The sequence below is a fragment of the Euprymna scolopes genome, chromosome 39, assembly GCF_053919585.1.
Source record: "Euprymna scolopes isolate OS-2025 chromosome 39, ASM5391958v1, whole genome shotgun sequence".
Lineage (NCBI taxonomy): Eukaryota > Metazoa > Mollusca > Cephalopoda > Sepiida > Sepiolidae > Euprymna > Euprymna scolopes.
In genome coordinates this window covers 45041292-45056748 of record NC_136520.1, presented here as the reverse complement: position 1 = coordinate 45056748, position 15457 = coordinate 45041292, and the positions used below count along the sequence as shown (strand labels likewise).

General features: G+C 39.4%; 7 non-coding genes across 7 annotated transcripts; all 7 read left to right on the top strand.

Moving 5' to 3' along the window:
* Nucleotides 1–1823: 1823 nt before the first annotated feature.
* Nucleotides 1824–1896, top strand: Trnaa-cgc (transfer RNA alanine (anticodon CGC)). The gene has a single exon. It is a non-coding gene; the product is annotated as a tRNA-Ala (tRNA).
* Nucleotides 1897–2246: 350 nt separating this feature from the next.
* Trnaa-cgc (transfer RNA alanine (anticodon CGC)) lies at nt 2247–2319 on the top strand. The gene has a single exon. It is a non-coding gene; the product is annotated as a tRNA-Ala (tRNA).
* Nucleotides 2320–5345: 3026 nt separating this feature from the next.
* Trnaa-cgc (transfer RNA alanine (anticodon CGC)) lies at nt 5346–5418 on the top strand. Its single transcript has one exon. It is a non-coding gene; the product is annotated as a tRNA-Ala (tRNA).
* A 2041-nt stretch (nt 5419–7459) lies between these two features.
* On the top strand, nt 7460–7532 carry Trnaa-cgc (transfer RNA alanine (anticodon CGC)). Its single transcript has one exon. It is a non-coding gene; the product is annotated as a tRNA-Ala (tRNA).
* A 68-nt stretch (nt 7533–7600) lies between these two features.
* On the top strand, nt 7601–7673 carry Trnaa-cgc (transfer RNA alanine (anticodon CGC)). Its single transcript has one exon. It is a non-coding gene; the product is annotated as a tRNA-Ala (tRNA).
* A 1900-nt stretch (nt 7674–9573) lies between these two features.
* Nucleotides 9574–9646, top strand: Trnaa-cgc (transfer RNA alanine (anticodon CGC)). Its single transcript has one exon. It is a non-coding gene; the product is annotated as a tRNA-Ala (tRNA).
* Nucleotides 9647–12533: 2887 nt separating this feature from the next.
* Nucleotides 12534–12606, top strand: Trnaa-cgc (transfer RNA alanine (anticodon CGC)). The gene has a single exon. It is a non-coding gene; the product is annotated as a tRNA-Ala (tRNA).
* The last annotated feature ends 2851 nt before the right edge of the window (nt 12607–15457 follow it).

Genomic DNA, 15457 nt, shown 5'->3' with positions numbered 1-15457 from the left:
GCTCAATTGGTAGAGCGCTCGCTTCGCATGTGAGAAATACCGGGATCGATACCCGGATTCTCCACTCTTCGTTTTTCATCGGAAAATTGAATTATTGCTCATTTGAATATAATAAATCAGGCAGAAGAATATGGGGAATTAGCTCAATTGGTAGAGCGCTAGCTTCGCGTGTGAGAAGTACCGGTATCGATACCCGGATTCTCCACTCTTCGTTTTTCATCGGAAAATTGAATTATTGCTGATTTGAATATAATAAATCAGTCTGAAGAATATGGGGAATTAGCTCAATTTGTAGAGCGGTCGCTTCGCATGTGAGAAGTACCGGGATCGATACCCGGATGCTCCACTTTTCGTTTTTAATCGGAAAATTGAATTATTGCTCATTTGAATATAATAATTCAGTCTGAATAATATGGGGAATTAGCTCAATTGGTAGAGCGCTCGATTCGCATGTGAGAAGTACTTGTATCGATACCCGAATTCTTCACTCTTCGTTTTTCATCGGGAAATTGAATTGTTGCTCATTTGAATATAATAAATCAGTCTGAAGAATATGGGGAATAAGCTCGATTGGTAGAGCGCTAGCTTCGCATGTGAGACGTACCGGGATCGATACCCGGATTCTCCACTCTTCGTTTTTCATCGGAAAATTGAATTATTGCTCATTTGAATATAATAAATCAGTCTGAAGAATATGGGGAATAACTAAATTAGTAGAGCGCTCGCTTCGCATGTGAGAAGTACCGGGATCGATACCCGGATTCTCCACTCTTCGTTTTTCATCGGAAAATTGAATTATTGCTCATGTGAATATAATAAATCAGTCTGAAGAATATGGGGAATTAGCTCAATTGGTAGAGCGCTCGCTTCGCATGTGGGAAGTACCGGTATCGATACCCTGATTCTCCACTCTTCGTTTTTCATCGGAAAATTGAATTATTGCTCATTTGAATATAATAAATCAGTCTGAAGAATATGGAGAATTAGCTCAATTAGTAGAGCGCTCGCTTCGCATGTGAGAAGTACCGGGATCGATACCAGGATTCTCCACTCTTCGTTTTTAATCGGAAAATTGAATTATTGCTCATTTGAATATAATAAATCAGTCTGAAGAATATGGGGAATTAGCTCAATTGGTAGAGCGCTCGATTCGCATGTGAGAAGTACTTGTATCGATACCCGAATTCTTCACTCTTCGTTTTTCATCGGGAAATTGAATTGTTGCTCATTTGAATATAATAAATCAGTCTGAAGAATATGGGGAATAAGCTCGATTGGTAGAGCGCTCGCTTCGCATGTGAGAAGTACCGGGATCGATACCCGGATTCTCCACTCTTCGTTTTTCATCGGAAAATTGAATTATTGCTCATTTGAATATAATAAATCAGTCTGAAGAATATGGGGAATAAGCTCAATTGGAAGAGCGCTCGCTTAACATGAGAGAAGTACCGGGATCGATACCCGGATTCTCCACTTTTCGTTTTTCATCGGAAAATTGAATTATTGCTCATTTGAATATAATAAATCAGTCTGAAGAATATGGGGAATAAGCTCAATTGGTAGAGCGCTCGCTTCGCATGTGAGAAGTACCGGGATCGATACCCGGATTCTCCACTCTTGGTTTTTCATCGGGAAATTTTATTATTGCTCATTTGAATATAATAAATCAGTCTGAAGAATATGGGGAATTAGCTCAATTGGTAGAGCGCCCGCTTCGCATGTGAGAAGTACCGGGATAGATACCCGGATTCTCCACTCTTCGTTTTTCATCGGAAAATTGAATTATTGCTCATTTGAATATAATAAATCAGTCTGAAGAATATGGGGAATTAGCTCAATTGGTAGAGCGCTCGCTTCGCATGTGAGAAGTACCGGGATCGATACCCGGATTCTCCACTCTTCGTTTTTCATCGGAAAATTGAATTATTGCTCATTTGAATATAATAAATCAGTCTGAAGAATATGGGGAATTAGCTCAATTGGTAGAGCGCTCGCTTCGCATGTGAGAAATACCGGGATCGATACCCGGATTCTCATCTTTTCGTTTTTCATCGGAAAATTGAATTATTGCTCATTTTAATATAATAAATCAGTCTGAAGAATATGGGAACTTAGCTCCATTGGTAGAGCCCTCGCTTCGCATGTGAAAAGTACCGGGATCGATACCCGGATTCTCCACTCTTCGTTTTTCATCGGAAAATTGAATTATTGCTCATTTCAATATAATAAATCAGTCTGAAGAATATGGGGAATTAGCTCAATTGGTAGAGCGCTCGCTTCGCATGTGAGAAGTACCGGGATCGATACCCGGATTCTCCAATCTTCGTTTTTCATCGGAAAATTGAATTATTGCTCATTTTAATATAATAAATCAGTCTGAAGAATATGGGGAATTAGCTCAATTGGTAGAGCGCTCGCTTCGCATGTGAGAAGTACCGGGATCGATACCCGGACTCTCCACTCTTCGTTTTTCATCGGAAAATTGAATTATTGATCATTTGAATATAATAAATCAGTCAGAAGAAAATGGGGAATTAGCTAAATTAGTAGAGCGCTCGCTTTGCATGTGAGAAGTACCCGGATCGATACTCGGATTCTCCACTCTTCGTTTTTCCTCGGAAAATTGAATTATTGCTCATTTGAACATAATAAATCAGTCAGAAGAATATGGGGAATTAGCTCAATTGGTAGAGCGCTAGCTTCGCATGTGAGAAGTACCGGGATCAATACCCGGATTCTCCACTCTTCGTTTTTCATCGGAAAATTGAATTATTGCTCATTTGAATATAATAAACCAGTCTGAAGAATATGTGGAATTAGCTCAATTGGTAGAGCGCTCGCTTCGCATGTGAGAAGTACCGGGATCGATACCCGGATTCTCCACTCTTCGTTTTTCATCGGAAAATTGAATTATTGCTCATTTGAATATAATAAATCAGCTTGAAGAATATGTGGAATTAGCTCAAGTGGTAGAGCGCTCGCTTCGCATGTGAGAAGTACCGGGATCGATACCCGGATTCTCCAGTCTTCGTTTTTCATCGGAAAGATGAATTATTGCTCATTTGAATATAATAAATCAGGCAGAAGAATATGGGGAATTAGCTCAATTGGTAGAGCGCTAGCTTCGCGTGTTAGAAGTACCGGTATCGATACCCGGATTCTCCACTCTTCGTTTTTCATCGGAAAATTGAATTATTGCTGATTTGAATATAATAAATCAGTCTGAAGAATATGGGGAATCAGCTCAATTGGTAGAGCGGTCGCTTCGCATGTGAGAAGTACCGGGATCGATACCCGGATGCTCCACTTTTCGTTTTTAATCGGAAAATTGAATTATTGCTCATTTGAATATAATAATTCAGTCTGAATAATATGGGGAATTAGCTCAATTGGTAGAGCGCTCGATTCGCATGTGAGAAGTACTTTTATCGATACCCGAATTCTTCACTCTTCGTTTTTCATCGGGAAATTGAATTGTTGCTCATTTGAATATAATAAATCAGTCTGAAGAATATGGGGAATAAGCTCGATTGGTAGAGCGCTAGCTTCGCATGTGAGAAGTACCGGGATCGATACCCGGATTCTCCACTCTTCGTTTTTCATCGGAAAATTGAATTATTGCTCATGTGAATATAATAAATCAGTCAGCAGAATATGGGGAATAACTAAATTAGTAGAGCGCTCGCTTTGCATGTGAGAAGTACCGGGATCGATACCCGGATTCTCCACTCTTCGTTTTTCATCGGAAAATTGAATGATTGCTCATTTGAATATAATAAATCAGTCTGAAGAATATGGGGAATTAGCTCAATTGGTAGAGCGCTCGCTTCGCATGTGGGAAGTACCGGTATCGATACCCTGATTCTCCACTCTTCGTTTTTCATCGGAAAATTGAATTATTGCTCATTTGAATATAATAAATCAGTCTGAAGAATATGGAGAATTAGCTCAATTAGTAGAGCGCTCGCTTCGCATGTGAGAAGTACCGGGATCGATACCAGGATTCTCCACTCTTCGTTTTTAATCGGAAAATTGAATTATTGCTCATTTGAATATAATAAATCAGTCTGAAGAATATGAGGAATTAGCTCAATTGGTAGAGCGCTCGATTAGCATGTGAGAAGTACTTGTATCGATACCCGAATTCTTCACTCTTCGTTTTTCATCGGGAAATTGAATTGTTGCTCATTTGAATATAATAAATCAGTCTGAAGAATATGGGGAATAAGCTCGATTGGTAGAGCGCTAGCTTCGCATGTGAGAAGTACCGGGATCGATACCCGGATTCTCCACTCTTCGTTTTTCATCGGAAAATTGAATTATTGCTCATGTGAATATAATAAATCAGTCAGAAGAATATGGGGAATAACTAAATTAGTAGAGCGCTCGCTTTGCATGTGAGAAGTACCGGGATCGATACCCGGATTCTCCACTCTTCGTTTTTCATCGGAAAATTGAATGATTGCTCATTTGAATATAATAAATCAGTCTGAAGAATATGGGGAATTAGCTCAATTGGTAGAGCGCTCGCTTCGCATGTGGGAAGTACCGGTATCGATACCCTGATTCTCCACTCTTCGTTTTTCATCGGAAAATTGAATTATTGCTCATTTGAATATAATAAATCAGTCTGAAGAATATGGAGAATTAGCTCAATTAGTAGAGCGCTCGCTTCGCATGTGAGAAGTACCGGGATCGATACCAGGATTCTCCACTCTTCGTTTTTAATCGGAAAATTGAATTATTGCTCATTTGAATATAATAAATCAGTCTGAAGAATATGGGGAATTAGCTCAATTGGTAGAGCGCTCGATTAGCATGTGAGAAGTACTTGTATCGATACCCGAATTCTTCACTCTTCGTTTTTCATCGGGAAATTGAATTGTTGCTCATTTGAATATAATAAATCAGTCTGAAGAATATGGGGAAAAAGCTCGATTGGTAGAGCGCTCGCTTCGCATGTGAGAAGTACCGGGATCGATACCCGGATTCTCCACTCTTCGTTTTTCATCGGAAAATTGAATTATTGCTCATTTGAATATAATAATTCAGTCAGAAGAATATGGGGAATCAGCTCAATTGGTAGAGCGCTCGCTTCGCATGTGAGAAGTACCGGGATCGATACCCGGATTCTCCACTCTTCGTTTTTCATCGGAAAATTGAATTATTGCTCATGTGAATATAATAAATCAGTCAGAAGAATATGGGGAATAACTAAATTAGTAGAGCGCTCGCTTCGCATGTGAGAAGTACCGGGATCGATACCCGGATTCTCCACTTTTCGTTTTTCATCGGAAAATTGAATTATTGCTCATTTTAATATAATAAATCAGTCTGAAGAATATGGGGAATTAGCTCAATTGGTAGAGCGCTCGCTTCGCATGTGAGAAGTACCGGGATCGATACCCGGATTCTCCACTCTTCGTTTTTCATCGGAAAATTGAATTATTGATCATTTGAATATAATAAATCAGTCAGAAGAAAATGGGGAATTAGCTAAATTAGTAGAGCGCTCGCTTTGCATGTGAGACGTACCCGGATCGATACTCGGATTCTCCACTCTTCGTTTTTCCTCGGAAAATTGAATTATTGCTCATTTGAACATAATAAATCAGTCAGAAGAATATGGGGAATTAGCTCGATTAGTAGAGCGCTAGCTTCGCATGTGAGAAGTACCGGGATCGATACCCGGATTCTCCACTCTTCGTTTTTCATCGGCAAATTGAATTATTGCTCATTTGAATATAATAAATCAGCTTGAAGAATATGTGGAATTAGCTCAAGTGGTAGAGCGCTCGCTTCGCATGTGAGAAGTACCGGGATCGATACCCGGATTCTCCAGTCTTCGTTTTTCATCGGAAAGATGAATTATTGCTCATTTGAATATAATAAATCAGGCAGAAGAATATGGGGAATTAGCTCAATTGGTAGAGCGCTCGATTCGCATGTGAGAAGTACTTGTATCGATACCCGAATTCTTCACTCTTCGTTTTTCATCGGGAAATTGAATTGTTGCTCATTTGAATATAATAAATCAGTCTGAAGAATATGGGGAATAAGCTCGATTGGTAGAGCGCTAGCTTCGCATGTGAGAAGTACCGGGATCGATACCCGGATTCTCCACTCTTCGTTTTTCATCGGAAAATTGAATTATTGCTCATTTGAATATAATAAATCAGTCAGAAGAATATGGGGAATTAGCTCAATTGGTAGAGCGCTCGCTTCGCATGTGGGAAGTACCGGTATCGATACCCTGATTCTCCACTCTTCGTTTTTCATCGGAAAATTGAATTATTGCTCATTTGAATATAATAAATCAGTCTGAAGAATATGGAGAATTAGCTCAATTAGTAGAGCGCTCGCTTCGCATGTGAGAAGTACCGGGATCGATACCAGGATTCTCCACTCTTCGTTTTTAATCGGAAAATTGAATTATTGCTCATTTGAATATAATAAATCAGTCTGAAGAATATGGGGAATTAGTTCAATTGGTAGAGCGCTCGATTCGCATGTGAGAAGTACTTGTATCGATACCCGAATTCTTCACTCTTCGTTTTTCATCGGGAAATTGAATTGTTGCTCATTTGAATATAATAAATCAGTCTGAAGAATATGGGGAAAAAGCTCGATTGGTAGAGCGCTCGCTTCGCATGTGAGAAGTACCGGGATCGATACCCGGATTCTCCACTCTTCGTTTTTCATCGGAAAATTGAATTATTGCTCATTTGAATATAATAATTCAGTCAGAAGAATATGGGGAATAAGATCAATTGGTAGAGCGCTCGCTTCGCATGTGAGAAGTACCGGGATCGATACCCGGATTCTCCACTCTTCGTTTTTCATCGGAAAATTGAATTATTGCTCATGTGAATATAATAAATCAGTCAGAAGAATATGGGGAATAACTAAATTAGTAGAGCGCTCGCTTCGCATGTGAGAAGTACCGGGATCGATACCCGGATTCTCCACTCTTCGTTTTTCATCGGAAAATTGAATTATTGCTCATTTGAATATAATAAATCAGTCTGAAGAATATGGGGAATTAGCTCAATTGGTAGAGTGCTCGCTTCGCATGTGAGAAGTACCGGGATCGATACCCGGATTCTCCACTCTTCGTTTTTCATCGGAAAATTGAATTATTGCTCATTTGAATATAATAAATCAGTCAGAAGAATATGGGGAATTAGCTAAATTAGTAGACCGCTCGCTTCGCATGTGAGAAGTACCGGGATCGATACCAGGATTCTCCACTCTTCGTTTTTCATCGGAAAATTGAATTATTGCTCATTTGAATATATTAAATCAGTCTGAAGAATATGGGGAATTAGCTCAATTGGTAGAGCGCTCGCTTCGCATGTGAGAAGTACCGGGATCGATACCCGGATTCACCACTCTTCGTTTTTCATCGGAAAATTGAATTATTGCTCATTTGAATATAATAAATCAGTCTGAAGAATATGGGGAATTAGCTCAATTGGTAGAGCGCTCGCTTCGCATGTGAGAAGTACCGGGATCGATACCCGGATTCTCCACTCTTCGTTTTTCATCGGAAAATTGAATGATTGCTCATTTGAATATAATAAATCAGTCTGAAGAATATGGGGAATTAGCTCAATTGGTAGAGCGCTCGCTTCGCATGTGAGAAGTACCGGGATCGATACCCGGATTCTCCACTCTTCGTTTTTCATCGGAAAATTGAATTATTGCTCATTTGAATATAATAAATCAGTCAGAAGAATATGGGGAATTAGCTCAATTGGTAGAGCGCTCGCTTCGCATGTGAGAAATACCGGGATCGATACCCGGATTCTCCACTCTTCGTTTTTCATCGGAAAATTGAATTATTGCTCATTTGAATATAATAAATCAGGCAGAAGAATATGGGGAATTAGCTCAATTGGTAGAGCGCTAGCTTCGCGTGTGAGAAGTACCGGTATCGATACCCGGATTCTCCACTCTTCGTTTTTCATCGGAAAATTGAATTATTGCTGATTTGAATATAATAAATCAGTCTGAAGAATATGGGGAATAAGCTCAATTTGTAGAGCGGTCGCTTCGCATGTGAGAAGTACCGGGATCGATACCCGGATGCTCCACTTTTCGTTTTTAATCGGAAAATTGAATTATTGCTCATTTGAATATAATAATTCAGTCTGAATAATATGGGGAATTAGCTCAATTGGTAGAGCGCTCGATTCGCATGTGAGAAGTACTTGTATCAGAACCCGAATTCTTCACTCTTCGTTTTTCATCGGGAAATTGAATTGTTGCTCATTTGAATATAATAAATCAGTCTGAAGAATATGGGGAATAAGCTCGATTGGTAGAGCGCTAGCTTCGCATGTGAGACGTACCGGGATCGATACCCGGATTCTCCACTCTTCGTTTTTCATCGGAAAATTGAATTATTGCTCATTTTAGTATAATAAATCAGTCTGAAGAATATGGGGAATAACTAAATTAGTAGAGCGCTCGCTTCGCATGTGAGAAGTACCGGGATCGATACCCGGATTCTCCACTCTTCGTTTTTCATCGGAAAATTGAATTATTGCTCATGTGAATATAATAAATCAGTCTGAAGAATATGGGGAATTAGCTCAATTGGTAGAGCGCTCGCTTCGCATGTGGGAAGTACCGGTATCGATACCCTGATTCTCCACTCTTCGTTTTTCATCGGAAAATTGAATTATTGCTCATTTGAATATAATAAATCAGTCTGAAGAATATGGAGAATTAGCTCAATTAGTAGAGCGCTCGCTTCGCATGTGAGAAGTACCGGGATCGATACCAGGATTCTCCACTCTTCGTTTTTAATCGGAAAATTGAATTATTGCTCATTTGAATATAATAAATCAGTCTGAAGAATATGGGGAATTAGCTCAATTGGTAGAGCGCTCGATTCGCATGTGAGAAGTACTTGTATCGATACCCGAATTCTTCACTCTTCGTTTTTCATCGGGAAATTGAATTGTTGCTCATTTGAATATAATAAATCAGTCTGAAGAATATGGGGAATAAGCTCGATTGGTAGAGCGCTCGCTTCGCATGTGAGAAGTACCGGGATCGATACCCGGATTCTCCACTCTTCGTTTTTCATCGGAAAATTGAATTATTGCTCATTTGAATATAATAAATCAGTCTGAAGAATATGGGGAATAAGCTCAATTGGAAGAGCGCTCGCTCAACATGAGAGAAGTACCGGGATCGATACCCGGATTCTCCACTTTTCGTTTTTCATCGGAAAATTGAATTATTGCTCATTTGAATATAATAAATCAGTCTGAAGAATATGGGGAATAAGCTCAATTGGTAGAGCGCTCGCTTCGCATGTGAGAAGTACCGGGATCGATACCCGGATTCTCCACTCTTGGTTTTTCATCGGGAAATTTTATTATTGCTCATTTGAATATAATAAATCAGTCTGAAGAATATGGGGAATTAGCTCAATTGGTAGAGCGCCCGCTTCGCATGTGAGAAGTACCGGGATAGATACCCGGATTCTCCACTCTTCGTTTTTCATCGGAAAATTGAATTATTGCTCATTTGAATATAATAAATCAGTCTGAAGAATATGGGGAATTAGCTCAATTGGTAGAGCGCTCGCTTCGCATGTGAGAAGTACCGGGATCGATACCCGGATTCTCCACTCTTCGTTTTTCATCGGAAAATTGAATTATTGCTCATTTGAATATAATAAATCAGTCTGAAGAATATGGGGAATTAGCTCAATTGGTAGAGCGCTCGCTTCGCATGTGAGAAATACCGGGATCGATACCCGGATTCTCATCTTTTCGTTTTTCATCGGAAAATTGAATTATTGCTCATTTTAATATAATAAATCAGTCTGAAGAATATGGGAACTTAGCTCCATTGGTAGAGCCCTCGCTTCGCATGTGAAAAGTACCGGGATCGATACCCGGATTCTCCACTCTTCGTTTTTCATCGGAAAATTGAATTATTGCTCATTTCAATATAATAAATCAGCCTGAAGAATATGGGGAATTAGCTCAATTGGTAGAGCGCCCGCTTCGCATGTGAGAAGTACCGGGATCGATACCCGGATTCTCCAATCTTCGTTTTTCATCGGAAAATTGAATTATTGCTCATTTTAATATAATAAATCAGTCTGAAGAATATGGGGAATTAGCTCAATTGGTAGAGCGCTCGCTTCGCATGTGAGAAGTACCGGGATCGATACCCGGACTCTCCACTCTTCGTTTTTCATCGGAAAATTGAATTATTGATCATTTGAATATAATAAATCAGTCAGAAGAAAATGGGGAATTAGCTAAATTAGTAGAGCGCTCGCTTTGCATGTGAGAAGTACCCGGATCGATACTCGGATTCTCCACTCTTCGTTTTTCCTCGGAAAATTGAATTATTGCTCATTTGAACATAATAAATCAGTCAGAAGAATATGGGGAATTAGCTCAATTGGTAGAGCGCTAGCTTCGCATGTGAGAAGTACCGGGATCAATACCCGGATTCTCCACTCTTCGTTTTTCATCGGAAAATTGAATTATTGCTCATTTGAATATAATAAACCAGTCTGAAGAATATGTGGAATTAGCTCAATTGGTAGAGCGCTCGCTTCGCATGTGAGAAGTACCGGGATCGATACCCGGATTCTCCACTCTTCGTTTTTCATCGGAAAATTTAATTATTGCTCATTTGAATATAATAAATCAGTCAGAAGAATATGGTGAATTAGCTCAATTGGTAGAGCGCTCGCTTCGCATGTGAGAAGTACCGGGATCGATACCCGGATTCTCCACTCTTCGTTTTTCATCGGAAAATTGAATTATTGCTCATTTGAATATAATATTTCAGTTTGAAGAATATGGGGAATTAGCTCAATTGGTAGAGAGCTCACTTCGCATGTGAAAGGTACCGGTATCGATACCCGGATTCTCCACTCTTCGTTTTTCATCGGAAAATTGAATTATTGCTGATTTGAATATAATAAATCAGTCTGAAGAATATGGGGAATTAGCTCAATTTGTAGAGCGGTCGCTTCGCATGTGAGAAGTACCGGGATCGATACCCGGATGCTCCACTTTTCGTTTTTAATCGGAAAATTGAATTATTGCTCATTTGAATATAATAATTAAGTCTGAATAATATGGGGAATTAGCTCAATTGGTAGAGCGCTCGATTCGCATGTGAGAAGTACTTGTATCGATACCCGAATTCTTCACTCTTCGTTTTTCATCGGGAAATTGAATTGTTGCTCATTTGAATATAATAAATCAGTCTGAAGAATATGCGGAATAAGCTCGATTGGTAGAGCGCTAGCTTCGCATGTGAGACGTACCGGGATCGATACCCGGATTCTCCACTCTTCGTTTTTCATCGGAAAATTGAATTATTGCTCATTTTAATATAATAAATCAGTCTGAAGAATATGGGGAATAACTAAATTAGTAGAGCGCTCGCTTCGCATGTGAGAAGTACCGGGATCGATACCCGGATTCTCCACTCTTCGTTTTTCATCGGAAAATTGAATTATTGCTCATGTGAATATAATAAATCAGTCTGAAGAATATGGGGAATTAGCTCAATTGGTAGAGCGCTCGCTTCGCATGTGGGAAGTACCGGTATCGATACCCTGATTCTCCACTCTTCGTTTTTCATCGGAAAATTGAATTATTGCTCATTTGAATATAATAAATCAGTCTGAAGAATATGGAGAATTAGCTCAATTAGTAGAGCGCTCGCTTCGCATGTGAGAAGTACCGGGATCGATACCAGGATTCTCCACTCTTCGTTTTTAATCGGAAAATTGAATTATTGCTCATTTGAATATAATAAATCAGTCTGAAGAATATGGGGAATTAGCTCAATTGGTAGAGCGCTCGATTCGCATGTGAGAAGTACTTGTATCGATACCCGAATTCTTCACTCTTCGTTTTTCATCGGGAAATTGAATTGTTGCTCATTTGAATATAATAAATCAGTCTGAAGAATATGGGGAATAAGCTCGATTGTTAGAGCGCTCGCTTCGCATGTGAGAAGTACCGGGATCGATACCCGGATTCTCCACTCTTCGTTTTTCATCGGAAAATTGAATTATTGCTCATTTGAATATAATAAATCAGTCTGAAGAATATGGGGAATAAGCTCAATTGGAAGAGCGCTCGCTTAACATGAGAGAAGTACCGGGATCGATACCCGGATTCTCCACTTTTCGTTTTTCATCGGAAAATTGAATTATTGCTCATTTGAATATAATAAATCAGTCTGAAGAATATGGGGAATAAGCTCAATTGGTAGAGCGCTCGCTTCGCATGTGAGAAGTACCGGGATCGATACCCGGATTCTCCACTCTTGGTTTTTCATCGGGAAATTTAATTATTGCTCATTTGAATATAATAAATCAGTCTGAAGAATATGGGGAATTAGCTCAATTGGTAGAGCGCCCGCTTCGCATGTGAGAAGTACCGGGATCGATACCCGGATTCTCCACTCTTCGTTTTTCATCGGAAAATTGAATTATTGCTCATTTGAATATAATAAATCAGTCTGAAGAATATGGGGAATTAGCTCAATTGGTAGAGCGCTCGCTTCGCATGTGAGAAGTACCGGGATCGATACCCGGATTCTCCACTCTTCGTTTTTCATCGGAAAATTGAATTATTGCTCATTTGAATATAATAAATCAGTCTGAAGAATATGGGGAATTAGCTCAATTGGTAGAGCGCTCGCTTCGCATGTGAGAAATAACGGGATCGATACCCGGATTCTCATCTTTTCGTTTTTCATCGGAAAATTGAATTATTGCTCATTTTAATATAATAAATCAGTCTGAAGAATATGGGAACTTAGCTCCATTGGTAGAGCCCTCGCTTCGCATGTGAAAAGTACCGGGATCGATACCCGGATTCTCCACTCTTCGTTTTTCATCGGAAAATTGAATTATTGCTCATTTCAATATAATAAATCAGTCTGAAGAATATGGGGAATTAGCTCAATTGGTAGAGCGCTCGCTTCGCATTTGAGAAGTACCGGGATCGATACCCGGATTCTCCAATCTTCGTTTTTCATCGGAAAATTGAATTATTGCTCATTTTAATATAATAAATCAGTCTGAAGAATATGGGGAATTAGCTCAATTGGTAGAGCGCTCGCTTCGCATGTGAGAAGTACCGGGATCGATACCCGGACTCTCCACTCTTCGTTTTTCATCGGAAAATTGAATTATTGATCATTTGAATATAATAAATCAGTCAGAAGAAAATGGGGAATTAGCTAAATTAGTAGAGCGCTCGCTTTGCATGTGAGAAGTACCCGGATCGATACTCGGATTCTCCACTCTTCGTTTTTCCTCGGAAAATTGAATTATTGCTCATTTGAACATAATAAATCAGTCAGAAGAATATGGGGAATTAGCTCAATTGGTAGAGCGCTAGCTTCGCATGTGAGAAGTACCGGGATCAATACCCGGATTCTCCACTCTTCCTTTTTCATCGGAAAATTGAATTATTGCTCATTTGAATATAATAAACCAGTCTGAAGAATATGTGGAATTAGCTCAATTGGTAGAGCGCTCGCTTCGCATGTGAGAAGTACCGGGATCGATACCCGGATTCTCCACTCTTCGTTTTTCATCGGAAAATTGAATTATTGCTCATTTGAATATAATAAATCAGTCAGAAGAATATGGTGAATTAGCTCAATTGGTAGAGCGTTCGCTTCGCATGTGAGAAGTACCGGGATCGATACCCGGATTCTCCACTCTTCGTTTTTCATCGGAAAATTGAATTATTGCTCATTTGAATATAATATTTCAGTTTGAAGAATATGGGGAATTAGCTCAATTGGTAGAGAGCTCACTTCGCATGTGAAAGGTACCGGTATCGATACCCGGATTCTCCACTCTTCGTTTTTCATCGGAAAATTGAATGATTGCTCATTTGAATATAATAAATCAGTCTGAAGAATATGGGGAATTAGCTCAATTTGTAGAGCGCTCGCTTCGCATGTGAGAAGTACCGGGATCGATACCCGGATTCTCCACTCTTCGTTTTTCATCGGAAAATTGAATTATTGCTCATTTGAATATAATAAATCAGCTTGAAGAATATGTGGAATTAGCTCAAGTTGTAGAGCGCTCGCTTCGCATGTGAGCAGTACCGGGATCGATACCCGGATTCTCCAGTCTTCGTTTTTCATCGGAAAGATGAATTATTGCTCATTTGAATATAATAAATCAGGCAGAAGAATATGGGGAATTAGCTCAATTGGTAGAGCGCTAGCTTCGCGTGTGAGAAGTACCGGTATCGATACCCGGATTCTCCACTCTTCGTTTTTCATCGGAAAATTGAATGATTGCTCATTTGAATATAATAAATCAGTCTGAAGAATATGGGGAATTAGCTCAATTTGTAGAGCGGTCGCTTCGCATGTGAGAAGTTCCGGGATCGATACCCGGATGCTCCACTTTTCGTTTTTAATCGGAAAATTGAATTATTGCTCATTTGAATATAATAATTCAGTCTGAATAATATGGGGAATTAGCTCAATTGGTAGAGCGCTCGATTCGCATGTGAGAAGTACTTGTATCGATACCCGAATTCTTCACTCTTCGTTTTTCATCGGGAAATTGAATTGTTGCTCATTTGAATATAATAAATCAGTCTGAAGAATATGGGGAATAAGCTCGATTGGTAGAGCGCTAGCTTCGCATGTGAGAAGTACCGGGATCGATACCCGGATTCTCCACTCTTCGTTTTTCATCGTAAAATTGAATTATTGCTCATGTGAATATAATAAATCAGTCAGAAGAATATGGGGAATAACTAAATTAGCAGAGCGCTCGCTTCGCATGTGAGAAGTACCGGGATCGATACCCGGATTCTCCACTCTTCGTTTTTCATCGGAAAATTGAATTATTGCTCATTTGAATATAATAAATCAGTCTGAAGAATATGGGGAATTAGCTTAATTGGTAGAGCGCTCGCTTCGCATGTGGGAAGTACCGGTATCGATACCCTGATTCTCCACTCTTCGTTTTTCATCGGAACATTGAATTATTGCTCATTTGAATATAATAAATCAGTCTGAAGAATATGGAGAATTAGCTCAATTAGTAGAGCGCTCGCTTCGCATGTGAGAAGTACCGGGATCGATACCAGGATTCTCCACTCTTCGTTTTTAATCGGAAAATTGAATTATTGCTCATTTGAATATAATAAATCAGTCTGAAGAATATGGGGAATTAGCTCAATTGGTAGAGCGCTCGATTCGCATGTGAGAAGTACTTGTATCTATACCCGAATTCTTCACTCTTCGTTTTTCATCGGGAAATTGAATTGTTGCTCATTTGAATGTAATAAATCAGTCTGTAGAATATGGGGAATAAGCTCGATTGGTAGAGCGCTCGCTTCGCATGTGAGAAGTACCGGGATCGATACCCGGATTCTCCACTCTTCGTTTTTCATCGGAAAATTGAATTATT